Source organism: Adiantum capillus-veneris, chromosome 26 (genome assembly GCF_014529385.1).
Source record: "Adiantum capillus-veneris isolate H3 chromosome 26, ASM1452938v2, whole genome shotgun sequence".
NCBI lineage: Eukaryota > Viridiplantae > Streptophyta > Polypodiopsida > Polypodiales > Pteridaceae > Adiantum > Adiantum capillus-veneris.
Window position 1 is genome coordinate 81,977,954 of NC_140956.1, and position 14,164 is coordinate 81,992,117.

The following is a 14,164-nucleotide window of genomic DNA, read 5'->3' on the forward strand; positions in this document are numbered from 1 at the left end:
TTTGGACAATATTATGAAAAGCCAAATGCTTGGCCCATTTCACATGAAACAAGGCTTCTAATTTGTACTCTGATTACCTCGGCGACAAGAGGAGTTGGAAACCAAGTTTGGGGCACCTACATTATTCAGGATATCATCTCATCGAATCCCTACCAATCTAACCGGTGCAAGGCACTTAGGGTGTTGACTTCAACGGTTGTCATGGTAGCCACGGGCTTTCATTTTTGTATGCAAGGCATGCTACCCATATGGTATAAAGTACGCTCTCACAAATCACTCTGTCAAGGACACTATTAGTTATGCATTGTTTCCCATAATTTTTGGTTGCTATCAAGGCACACAAAACAACCTAAAAACTTCTAATGGATTCACAACCCATACACGGTAGATGGTCACACTGTGACTTGTGTTCCCTCTCGTGATGCGAACACCATACAGTCAAATGGTTGCATGCTTATACGATAATTTGGCACTAAGGCATAAGATGTATAAAGGCACACATTCTGGGCACACACACACTAGTAATGAAAGGAAAGCTCCTCAACCCAGCATGCTCTTCTATTCATTCTTGATCTCTTTCTCTAAACGAACAAAATGAAAATTTTCTACGAAGTTTGTTTCATGTTTCACTACTGAGTTCTCCAGAGCCAAGATGCTCTTCAATTCTCAGCTACAAATTGGGCAAGGTGCCATTCACATTTATTTTCGTCCGTTTATCAATGGAACACTCATTTCCATGCGGGCTAGGAGCCACGCACGCTAGCTACGGGCCATTGCTAAATCTAGGATAAGATCCACTTGTTGGTATTCCTTGGATGATTGTTCTCAAGATCGAACAAGTCTACCCAGTGGAGTACACATTGATGTTAATTGACAAGCAAGCGTCTTGTCATAACAGATGTCATTACGGATGTATAGGGTGTCATTTTTCACTACATGTTTTCAGTACAAACGCTCATGTGCGTTTTTCGACAATCTTAACGTCACACCGGCTGATCTCTACCACAAAGTATAGATGCAGCAATCAGGCGTGACAACATGGTTGTAAGGGATTGGTAGTTCACTTGTGTGGGTCTCCTGCTCTCTCTATTGCACTACGAAGTGTCTATGGACATACTATTTTGGGGTAAAACCCAGCGAATGATTGCAACATCACAGTTTGATCTGCATTGAGGATCACTGTTGATCTCTCCCAGTTCTACTTTCAACGAAAGTATTCCGCACTCTACCACGCGGTAGCAGACGAACACACTTTTTAAGTTGATTCCACTCAATCTGTACACGGTTTACTATGTTAGTTACCGTTATCTCCTAGTTGAGTAGTTTCTACAAAGAAGTCTTATCGACGGATTTGTCTACGTAGATTCCAATTCAAGGGCTTGGGTTGTAAAGGCAACAACCAGGGTTCCCAGTGCAATACTGTTTGTTTTTCAGGTAGGGGACGTGCTCCTTTCCATTTGCATCCAGGTAAGTGTACATTATGTTATTGCTTTTGGCATACATGTAAGTGTACAGTATGTAATTGCATTTACATACAGGTAAGTGTACTGACTTGGTGTCAATTGCATGTTTAGTATGCTTTGCTTGGTGTCAATTGCATGTTTAGTATGCTTTGCTTGGTGTTTCAAGACGTCTAAGTATGCTTGAATATTACCGACCCATGCCAAGGGCATGTAGGCACAAAGTATTTTGGGCCAAGTGTCCAAGCTGTCTTTCTGCCTTATGCAGTTACGAACCTAGTTGTAGGGTTCAATTTGGCACATGTTGTCACATGGGATACAACATGGTCTAGGAACTCAAGGAGTTCGGTTTAGCCAGTGGAGCAAGACTAATGAGGGTCCCTCTCACTCCCGTCGTAGAGTGTTTGCAGTTACCTCCACACACAAGTATGTCTTGTACTTGAAGGATGTTCATTTTCACACATCCTTATATGAGACATATTCCACATGTGGAGAATATGAGTCTCTGGACTGACACTAGAGCCATTATTTCAATTATGTGTCATGAAAAAGTCCCTAGGTGCTGGTCACATCTGTTTTCTAGACCATTTTTTAGCACGACGTATCAGGAGCAATTTCGTGGCCAGAAATTGTCGGATACTTAGAATGACTTGTTAAGGTCCAAGTACTGCTAAACAACATTACAGATGGTTGTTTATACATATAGGAAGGCTATAAGTTGTTAATGAAAAAGTTTCATTGTCTGTACCTAGAATTGATCAACGTTTCACCTTCTATTGTGATTCAGACGTTTCAGCAAGGCTTGCAAAAGATTGCAACTAAAAGTATTTAGTTTCTTTTCAGAACCATTTACATTCCTTTTAATGCGTGCTAGGCGCTCACATTCGCCATGAGTATTGGCAAGGATCATTGTGGATATACAGGTTTGGGTTAGTCTTTGCTAAATGCATGCACACTAGGTGTTATGGGCCCTAGTGTTTAGCAAAGGCTGATTTGGAACGGCATGCATATTCCACAGGTTGTTGCTTATGAAGCATTTCGTACTCTATGTGCACTATCTCTATGAGATTACTTTTGGATCCACTAATCACCAATAGAGGTCATGGCTCGGTTTGGGCGTTTATGGATTTTTTCAAGTTAACCACGATGGTTATTTCGGACATTGTTGATTCTTCACCAATGTTAAACACTACTGTGATTCCCCGTTTACCAGTCATCTGGGACGACTGTCTGTAAACCATGAGGAAAACACGGCTCAATACTGTCAGTTATCCAAGGGGATAGGCTGATTACAAAGAGTAATCTTGTGCTAAAGGATCTGCTAAGAGCATACGTTAGCACAACGCATTTCTGAATAGATGATTTTCTCCCTATTCTAGAATTTTCTTAAGTACGATTTTTGACTTTGAACACCTCTTGTGGTGGGGTTGGAGATTGTGTCAATACTTTCATACGTCAAGGACTTACCAGGTGTGCTGACAGAGTATGTTGGCAAGTAACCTTCATCAGGGATGAACATGTAACGGACTTTTCAAGATACTCAGGCGAGTAGGAAATCTGGCTCACAACTGCATGGAAAGTTACGCCAAGGTTTCCTTGCATTGTTCCATACCTTCAGAAGATCTAAAAAATGGTTATGCCTTTGGACAACTCTTAGTTGTGGTTACTCCTTTACAATACTCAAGTGAGTTATAAATGGAGTTACCATTTAAACCCAAGTGACTCCTAGTTGTGGTTACTCCTTTACAACACTCAAGTGAGTTATATATGGAGTTACCATTTAGACCCAAGTGGTTGCAAATGGACAACAATGTTGAAAATCAAGATATGCCTCTTGGTTTCATTGAACCTCCTCACTGCACCAATTATCGGTCATACAAACAACTAGCTCACTTATGAGACGTTGGTGCAGCCAAAGTCTGAGCTAGGAGATGGTCTATACCACACAGAGGCATCATGTGAGTGTAGTGCAGAAGGCTAGGACAAGTACCAAAGCCCTAGGCAGCCCAAGGATAGCCGAGGTGTATGCTCCAAGCGGTTTTTTAGTCCAAAAGTGCTACGGAATGGTTTAGATGGGATGGCAAGTCAAGCTGCCCGAAATGCCAAGTCATCACTCTAGAATGTAGAGTTCAGCGTGCTCTAGAAGCCGGTCCAGACGGCTCATCAAACGGAGCCCCGGTGCTCAAGATATTGCACTTTAAATCTAAAACGTGTAGCAGATCCCCGACGGACAGGTTAGCTGGGGACAGGTGGCCCGGGCTGATGACTATATATACATGTGTAGTGTTCGAGTTGTGGAGCATGCTTGTCTTCTCAGATTGCAAATCGGAGCTCTGAATAGCAAGATATGGTTAGTTGAAGATTTTCCGAGGGTCAGGTCTGTGCTCATTTGACCGCATTGAAAAATGTGTCACCTGGCAGTTTTGCGGCCTCGCCAAGGTTCTAGAGAATAGCATACATCAAGCAGGTCAAGCATAATTTGACGGCTCGTGATTCTGAGCCCTGAGCATCGAGTTACAGTGTGGAGAAAAAACAGAGCATTGGGCGGTTGAATGCTTGTAGATGCATTTCCTGTTTTTTGGCGGCCTCAGACGGCGGACTCAGTAAAGTCAAAGTGCGGGAAGGGTTGCATGACACTGGACGTACATGGTAAAGTTTTGGCATGGATTCACGGCACGGGGTTCCAATTGAGGAGCAGATTATAAAGGCTGGGAGAAGGAGGCCAGAAAAGAGGTTTTTTTTATATAAATATGTTTGGAGGCTTTTTTGGAGCTTATGGCCATGAGCCCTGGGAATGCCACGTGGCCGGGCGTATGAGCCCACATGCAGAAGACGGAGCTACGCGTGCACAGTATCTATGGTAGGGCGTGGCCCCTTTGTAGAGTACACAAGGTGAAGGGGGAGCGTGAGCTCCTTGAGGTCGTGGCTATGGCGGAAAGCGCCTTCGGCGCTCCGCAGGCGGTAGTGGGCAGATTTTGGCACAGGAGGCGGCGCGCTCGCGTCCGAGTGGTTGGTGGTGATGACGTGGCGCCCGACAGGGGCACTTCCCACGTGCCGAAATTTTAAAGGAGAAGGGAAGGGGAAATAGCAACATTCGTATTGCCCCCTCCCCTTCATGTAAAGATAAAGTCCCACAGCAGTAGAGCAGAGCAAAGCGAGTGAGAGTGAGAGAGTGAGACAAAAGAGTGAGAGAGTGAGATAAAAGAGCTCGCCATGTGTCGGAAAGAGGCCAAACATGCTAAAAATGGGTTCTCCCCCTCTATAAAGGAGTTTTTTTTAATCATTTTTGTCGCCTCGTGAGGCTTGGGAGCCACAGGGAAAAGAGCCAAGAGTGGTTTTTGTCTGCATAGGGCCGAGAGGGCGCCTCCCCCTATGTATTTTGTGAAGTTGAGTGCGGCTATAGTGTTTTTTTGAGCAGGGAGTGAGTTCCCCCATTGAAAATGGGCGTTTCTTGTCATGCTATTTCCTTCCCCCCCTTCTCCTGCTCTGTTCTGTTGGATGTGATGCCGGGTGTGTGATGGTGTGTGCGCCCCCCTGATGAGTGTGTGTGCAGAGAGAGAGAGAGAGAGAGAGAGAGAGAGAGAGAGAGAGAGAGAGAGAGAGAGAGAGAGAGAGAGAGTGATATGTGTGCAAGGGTAGGCGATGATTGCAGCCGTTTTGTGGGTGCGGGTTGATTGGTGCTCTATTTGAATGCATGTGCGCTGCGGCGCGTCGTGTTTGATCGTGTGTGCGATAGTGTGAATTCGGTGAGTCGAAGGTGCTCACTAAGTGGCTTGGGGTGCTATGAATTCCCTGAGCTGTAGAGAGGCCCTTGTGTTTGTGCCGGGCGTGTTCCCCCATTCCCCCTCTCCAACATCAATAAAGAGAACATCAGTATTATTAAGAAGATATTACTACTTGTGTTTTCGAGGATGAAAACTCTTCCTTAAGGGGGAACTATTGTCAGGACAAGGGTCTTGTACCCTAAGAACTAGGTTAGTCACGGACTACGGCCAAGGGCCGGGCTAGGCAGTGTGGATAGGGGATCCGTCTAGGGCAAGGAGCTAGGATCCCGCCTATATAAAGGGAGGTTGGGAGGAGGATCTCAAGGCCTAGTTCCCTAGTTCTTACAATCTCCATCATGCATCTTTAAAAAGTGGATGGAGCATTATATAATCCAAACGACATCACCAGATACATAAATGCTCCCCATTGAGTGATGAAGGCAATCTTGGCCCTGTCCTTACGTGCAATCTTTAGTTGATTGTAGCCACTATATCCATCCATGAAACTATACATCTTGTGGCCTGCCATCTCGTCTAGCATCATGTCTGTGAAGGGTCGTGGAAAAGGATCCTTTATGATTTGGGCATTGAGCTTCTTGTAATCCACACACACCCTCAACTTTGCATTCGTCTTTGGGACTACCACTATAGGGAATAACAAGTCATTGTTTGCTACCTTTGTTATGAATCCTACCTTTAGAAGATTGTATATCTCCTCTTTGACCTTCTTGGCATAGTTAGAATTCATTTTCTACCTCTATAATCTGACTAGTATGGCATCAAGTTTCACTGGTATCCTCTGCTGACATACTTCTGGATCTACACCTTTTAGATTCGTATGTTTCCAGGCAAAGACATCCTTAAATTTATAAAATAGTTACTTTGCCTTCTCTTTGATCTCTGGTTTCAGATGCTTGTTAATTTTGATCATTCTAGGGTTTTCTTCTAAACTCAAATTCCACTCTTCTACCTCTTGATCATCTAGAAGCAACTAGTTTGGGCCGTCTCCCTTTCTTTTAGCCATCAGCTCATCCTCTTTCTCAGTTTGAATACGAGCAACATAGTCGTTGAAAGGATTGCCTACATCCAATATGTCTCCTTAATAATAATGATCCCTTCATTCCGAATTTCCTCCCCCACTGGTCTAGAATTGAATGTGTCTGGTACGAGTATGGCGGCCTGCCATCTAGCCGAACTGAAGTGGTCTCTCTCCAAAATTCATTTTAGTAAATTTCTCTGGATACTATCTCCTTTGTATCTCGGCCTTCAGCTTGTCCATTATCACAACACTCAGATCTATCTCTGTTAATGAAAAACTATTCATAGAAGCAATCATTTTTTTAATTTTCTTTGTTCCATACTTCTTACATAATTCTTTAGGCCTTAAATCCTTGTTCCAATTTCTTGTATTGTCAGTTTTGATATGAATTCTTTTGTTGGGCCCTTGAATGGTTAATGTCTTATTTGCATAATCATGAATGGGACTAGTAGTTATGAGCCATGGTCTACCCAAAAGTATTCCATATGCTCCTTGCACATCCAAGACTAAGAAGCTTGATTTAAAATTTTCCTTGCCTACTCTTATATGAAGATTTTCGATTAGGCCAGAAGCCTGAATTAATGGATCTTTTTCTTGGTCCCTCTTCACTGTAGTGTTTCCAACTTTAGTCAAGGCTAATCTGTCTTGGTGTACCTCATTCAATAGACTCTCTCTACTGCAGCAATCATGGATTCATTTGATCCAGATGCTGTCTAAAGACTTGGACGGTAGCATCTAAATTGTTTTGGCCTAAGAACATTTTGGTTGTTTTGGCAGCTTCTTGGAAAGCTTTTTAGTGATTTTGACTGCTAGCTCCCTGTATTCTTGCCATTCATTAGCTACTTTTTCCTTGCCCTTTGCCATCCAGCTAACTGCCCTTTGCTGCTCCCATCTCTTGGTTTTAGCAGTGTGTTTCTCCTCTCCATCAAGAATGTCAATGACAACCCCCTTACTCCTAGTCACAACTTTGATTGGCACTTGCTTTGGTCCCTTTTTGTCAGGTTCTGTTGGCTTCTCATTTTCTAGACATTGGGTTGCAAAATGCTTCTATTTCTCACATGTATAACAATTCAGGTTTCTTGTTACAAAGTCTCCTCGTCCCTTGCCCCTGCCCCTACCAACACCTCTCTGATACCTACCTCTATCAGTACCAATACTTGTTGTGGTTCCATTTTTGTTGGACCTACTGGTCTTGTCTGCTTGACTACCTCAAGATTATTTAGTGCTATCATTGATATATCTTTTTCTCTTTTCGAATAATGGATGTGAATTCCACAATTGATGCACATATGGTCAAAATCCTTACAATATGTGAACTATGAATACTCATTTGATCTATGATCCCTTGATTTGCATTTGGAACACCATATCTCCATCTTCTTTGCTAAAGGTCTAGTCTTAATTAGCCATTTCATCAATTTTCTTGGACATTTCCTCTAGTTTTCTGGTCCAGGATCCTTTCTTTTTCCTCATTCCTCTGTCATCTAATTCGCTCTTGTATGAGCTAGCGCTTGCATTGGATTTCAACTCTTTAGAAGAGAACTTGCTGTCACTTAATTTTCTTTTGTGACCCTTATCCTTCTTAGCCCGTTGTTCCAATTTTCAATGCTCTCTACACCGAATCATTGAACTTGTTTGTTGGTGCTAGCACTTTCTATTCTCTAAGCTTCTTGCTTCTAAATCCATTTAAGAACCAAGATCTCATTATCTTTTCTCGAGGATGCTCCTGTAGTTGTCTGGTAAGCTCCTTTATTTTTTCAACATAACTCCTGACCGACAACTTACCTTGCTTTATCTTGTTTAATTCACACATAATATCTTCATCCCCTCGGTTATTTGAATACTCCAGCTTGAAGGATTTGATCAACTTGTTGTAGGACCTAAGTTGACAAGTTGGATAATGGTAATACCATTTTCCTTCTACCTCCTTAAGTGCCTAGGGAAAATACTCCCCCCATTCACCTTCATCAATGTCCTTCAATTATTCAACATATTGTTCAAAGGCCTGGATATGAACATCAAGGTCGTCTTTCTTCTTGCCTTTGAATACCAAAAATTAGATTTTCAGATTAGAACTGTGTTCAATATAAGTGGATCTGGTTTTGTAAACTAGTTTCTTTTATCTTTTTTGATTCGCGCTATAGTTATCAGTGTCCGCTTCCCAGTCACCATCTTCAGTTTCAGACACTGTCACATTTGTCTTCTTCTTGCTTGACCTTCGTGCAGTGTGGTGTCTCCTTATACTACCACATCCTCTACACGTTTATGGCACGGGATCCATGGGATCAACATTTGCATTTTGATCTCTTTTCTTCACTGCGTCTCGAATGAGAGGAATGCTGAGAATTCTTGGATTCCTCAATGGTCCCTCATTCCTTGGCTCGTATTTAGTATCAAATACATGATCCAATTCCTTTGGAATCGAGCTAGCATGATCTGCTTCATCATTGAACCTTGTTGCTGACTTCCTACTGCGTGCAGGTCTTCTGGGTGGCATGACTGACAATATAAATACCAAGTGGAAGATAGTTTTTTTATCAGTGAGCAATTCAACTCAAGCCACTGTGATCACCCAAATGGAATGAGCTGGTCTCTTTCAAACAGCTATTCTGGGTTGGTGTTTAGACTTAGTCAGACTAGATAGAGACTTCAGACAAACATACTTTAGTTCAGATTAAATAAGAGTATTGGACTGAAAATAGACAACACTGGAAATGGAAATTGAAACCAGTTCAGATCAAATCACACCACAGTACTGGAATTGGAATTGTATATTAATGTTTAGAATAAGTACAATGATGCTTTGGAAGTACAAGAAAGAGCACCTTGAATTACAAGTGTATATAATACAATGAGAGCTCTAGGATTGGGTCTTGGATTAGCTATCCATGGACTAGATGTCCTGAAATTGAAGTAGTGGCTCCTATTTATAGCTATCAGACTGGGTTTTTGACTGTGCACTATCACAATTACCATAATAGCTGGTTGGTAACTCAAAGCTTCTAGAATTTGTCAGTCGCATGGTATAGCCGTCTGTTCCCGCCTTCTACACATGCCTTTGATGGAGATGGCTAGATGTATGCTCAAGCTAATAGCTTTCCTTAAAATCTATGGATGGAGGTAGCTACTTGTGCAACACGTGTTTTGAATAAATATCCTAATTGTTCCTTGAAGACCATTACTCCCTATTTCATACCAGCCGCATGGTATAGCTATCTGTTCCCGCCTTCTACACATGCCTTTGATGGAGATGGCTAGATGTATGCTCAAGCTAATAGCTTTCCTTAAAATCTATGGATGGAGTCCTAAATCCGACGTGGCATAAAAATTGCAGCCACAGCGTCTTTTGCGTGAAAGTAGGGGCAGCGCACATAGTTAACTGGAGCGTTTGCATGTATTGCGGGTACTTTTGGGTTTTGCCACCTCTCAAGCGACATGCCGATGGTTTCCTCCAATTGTCGTGTCATCATAGGCGAGTGTATGCAACAACCCAATTACAAACTCGACCTGCCCTCTTGAAAAATCTACTAGTGGTAGATACCTAGAAGGTATGGCGTGTTGTAATCAACCAGCTTACCTGTAGCATGGGGCATTGCGCACTTGCAGCCTTACCCACCACCTGCAGCCTTAGGCATTGCGGCTCAGGAAAGTACGTAAAGGCCAACATTACGTTGTTAAAAGGCCAAGCCCTACCTGTTTTTTGAAGGTACAAAGCGAGCTACCGAGTGGGAACCTCCAAGCAACTAGCTAGGAACGTCTGACCACTAAGGTATCATCCGCATATGCTGTGTGTGTGTGTGTGTGTGTGTGTATGTGATGGTAGGGAAGGCACATACCAGATTGGTACCTTAGCCACTTTGCCTATGAGATCACTGCTTTGTGTGTTATTGGAAAACCTATCTCTCCTTTTAGCTAATGGTGGTTATTGTGATGCTTGTAGAGATATAGAATGGAGCAGCAATGCCCTCATTTGCAACCATGATCTCCACTTTTGAGTGCGTTCACAACATATTGGCCTCCATGTTCCATTCAGCCACAAATTCTACCCACGGAGCCAGTCCCCTCTCCTCCACCACACGATGGATTTTGTCAACTTCTACAAGACGACGACTACATTATGGACGATTATGTCAATTTATAGCTGCCTCGTCCTTCACGGCTCCACTACATGCCACCAAACCCTACATATTACAATAGAACGGTAGGCATGCTTACAACGGCTCCACCCAGATCCATGCTGGTGTTCCTACGGAGCATTCCTCCACTTGAACATTCATTGGCTCAAAGTCTCGATGACTCTCTGCCACCATCAAATCCTTCTCTCTTACCTGCCATGGAGGAGAACATACTTTACTGGAGTTTCCAACCATGGAGGTACCCTCTCAGCAAGAAACTTACGTCAGCTCAGTCACAAATGCTTTGTCTTCAACAGTGGTGCTGCAAAGAGATCCAAAGAGCAAGGCAAAAAGCCTTCCCATTTGAAGAAAGTTTTGGAATGGTGAACGACAAAGGTCGTGTGCTTGATCGACTTCTTCCAGGAGAAGTGGACAAGCCTAGGAAAAGGAAACTTCAAGCAGAAGCATTGGTCTCGCCTCGCTCAGCAAATGAACTCCAAGTTTTCGTCCACCTACACGGCCCAACAATTGAAGAATAAATGGGATTCTCTTTGCAAGACTTACCAAAGAGAGAAAAGGGCTGAAGAAGGCATTGGGGCATCCCCATTTACTTGGGATTTTTTTTATTTAGGTTCTCGAGAGAACACCCAAGGTGAGTGGGTTGGCCAGTGGCTTCATGGGGAGGCCTTTCTACCTGGGGCACCGAAGGAGAATGAAGACGATTACAATATAGAAGCAAACAATGACAACATCAACATCAATAACGATAATGAGAATCAAAATGTAGCGACCCCCTCCCAAGAGGGACCACCAACCACACCGATTAGTAGTGTGCCAAGCAATGCGGGTGTAGGAGAAAGTTCTAGTGTTAGGACTTCCGACTCGGTTCGGGGCCAATGATGCAAGAAGAGACGTCCTCTATCCAAAGCCGGCTCCTCCTTGGGTGCTGAGTTGAAGGAAGGGCTATCCAGTTTGGTAGAAACCATGAGGGAGGTAGAGCTCCACAAGATTGAGACCGAAGTGTGTCGAACTGATGCAGATGAAAGTCGTGCAGAGAAACCTCTCGAGATTCAACTACAGATTGCACGAGTTTTGGCAGGTGAACGAGATGCTTGATATAAAACACCATCTTGTTAGTTCCTCTCTAGATGTAATCAAGCAATAAAATAAATCAATACCAAGGTCTTTTTTTTTGAAATGTTAGTGTGATAGAGGTTAGTGCCTTGGGGTGTTTGTGAGATAGAGAGGTTGTGCAACAACGAGTTACACTTGGGGTAGAGGAGCCAATAAACATATGGACCCAAAACTAGAACAACCTTTGAATAAATCCACCATATCTTTTCCTTTATTTGAATACTTGGCGAGGTAGAGATTTTATACAAAAGGAGTTTCACATAAACTATCTTTTGACATCCAACAGAGTTAGCAATCAATACTCAGAAAGATAGTGCATTATGTTGTTAATGAGTGAGAGAGCTACAATTACACTTAGAAATCTACAGTTAGAGAGAGAGAGAGAGAGAGAGAGAGAGAGAGAGAGAGAGCAATGGGGAATTAGAGAGTCAGTGCACTACCAATTAGATAGCCAAAGTTATAATATTAGTGTTAGAGAGATCGAGAGAGAGTTAATGAGTGAGAGACTTATAGTTAGTGCAATTTCACCTTTCTTTGAGATATGGAGCTAGAGAGACATAAAGTCAATGACTTATAGATACATTTGACAATTATTATAGAGTTACTGCGATAGTGAGTTACTACGTTAGTGAATAAGTGAGAGACACTATTAGCAAGTTGTAGTGTCGGTTAGATAGCGTGAGTTACAATGTTATCGTTAGGGAGATAGAGGTATATAATTAATGAGTGAGATACAGAGTTAGTGCATTAGTGAGCTAGAAAATTGCAGTGTCAGTTAAATAGCCAGAGTTACAATGTTGGTTTTTGTGAGATATAAATATAGAGTTAATGAGGGAGAGATATTGTGATATGCAGCTAGTGTTAGATAGATAGAGAGAGATTTAATGAGTAGGAGGTACATAGTTAGTGCGATAGAGATTCTCCAAGATATGGAGTTTGAGCGACATAAAGTTCAATAGCACCAACCATATATAGCAAAGCCATGTAGTCAAACATAGAGCTCGATGGGGCGATCAGAAGAAAAGAGGATATCCCTTCAAATTACCAGATAACTAAAGAGGAGGAAGAAATAGAGGCTCGAATTGTTAAAGGAAACCACAACAAGAGTAACATATTCCACGAACACAAGTGCAGAGATCCTGTTGAGATGTAGAGAGAAAGAGAGAGAGACGAGACAAGAGGCACACCATATACGCTCCCAAAGGCTGATTCATATTGAGGACAAGATACAAATATATAGGTGAGACCAAGTTCAGTAGAGTGAGCCATATATAGCTCCAACACCCCCACTCAAACAAAGGTCTCTAGCTTTGGATGAAAAAACCCTTGGGGAGTTCAAGGGAAAAACCCAAGCCCCTATACAATGTGAAAATATGAACTAGCGATGATGATGTGAAAGTGAATTGTGCATCTATGTACAAATATTCAAGTGACTTAGAGATCACAATGTGCAAATGTGGAGTGTGCATAGTGCATGGTACCTAAAAGATTACAATGTCATATGTACAAAGCTATTACAATAGCAAAGAAGCTAATCTAGAAAGAGTGAGGTCGAAGCAACTCCAAGCTCCGAGCGCAAGAGGATGAAACGTGACTCGTTGAGGCCTTTGGTCAAAATGTCTGCAATCATCTGGTCAGTTGGACAGTGTTCAACCATAATGGTTCCTTTGCGTACTTCATACCTGACATAATGATAATGGACAGCAATGTGCTTTGACTTATTATGTTGAACATAGTCTTTTGCAAGACTAATAGCACTTTGGTTGTCACACCGCAAGGGTGTGCTAGAAAGAGGAGAGTGACCAATATCAACCAGCATTTGTCGAAGCCAAATCAACTCACGAGCTGCAAGTGATGCCGCAACATATTCTGACTCAGTCGTAGAAACTGCAACACAACGTTGTTTCTTGCTAGTCCAAGAAACAAGACAACCATTTATAAAGAAGCAATTTCCACTAGTAGATCGCATAGATAAATGTGAGCTTGCCCAGTCTGCATCTGTGTAACCCAAAAGAGAAAGAGATTGCATAGAATCCGATGTGAGTTGTCGTCGATAGACTAAACCAAAACACACGCTTTGCAGCAGACCAATGCTTAAGAGAAGGACATGCAAGATGTTTTCCAAGATAATTAGCAGCAAACAGAATATCAGGACGAGTGTTCATGCCAACAAACTGAAGACATCCAATCAAGTTAGCATAAGGTTGATTTGTGACAAGTTGACCGCCATTGTCAGAAGTGTTCTTCGTAGAGCTTGCAAGACAAGGTGTGTTGGCTGAATGTGCAGATTCCATACCAAATTTTTGAATAGTATCTGCAATAAACTTTGACTGTCGAAGGAATAAAATACCTTTTGTATGGTTCCGTTGGATTTGAATGCCAAGACACGAGTGAATATCTCCAAGATCCACCATATCAAATGCAGAAGACAATAACTTTTTCACTTGCTGAAGAAATCCCAAATCATTGGAAACAAGGATGGTATCATCCACATAAAGAGCAAGAATCACAAAACTGCTACCTTGGCGTTTTATTTATAAGTTGGGGTCTGACGAGCAAGAGATGAATCCTTTAGAGGTGAGAAAAAGATCAAATTTTGTATACCAGGCTCGCGAAGCTTGTTTGAGACCATATAGTGCCTTATGGAGTTGA

At 42.4% G+C, this 14,164-nt stretch overlaps 1 pseudogene; it reads left to right on the top strand.

Annotated features, from left to right (window-relative positions):
• The first annotated feature begins 10,380 nt into the window (after nucleotides 1-10,380).
• On the top strand, nucleotides 10,381-11,494 carry LOC147423734 (uncharacterized; annotated as a pseudogene).
• The last annotated feature ends 2,670 nt before the right edge of the window (nucleotides 11,495-14,164 follow it).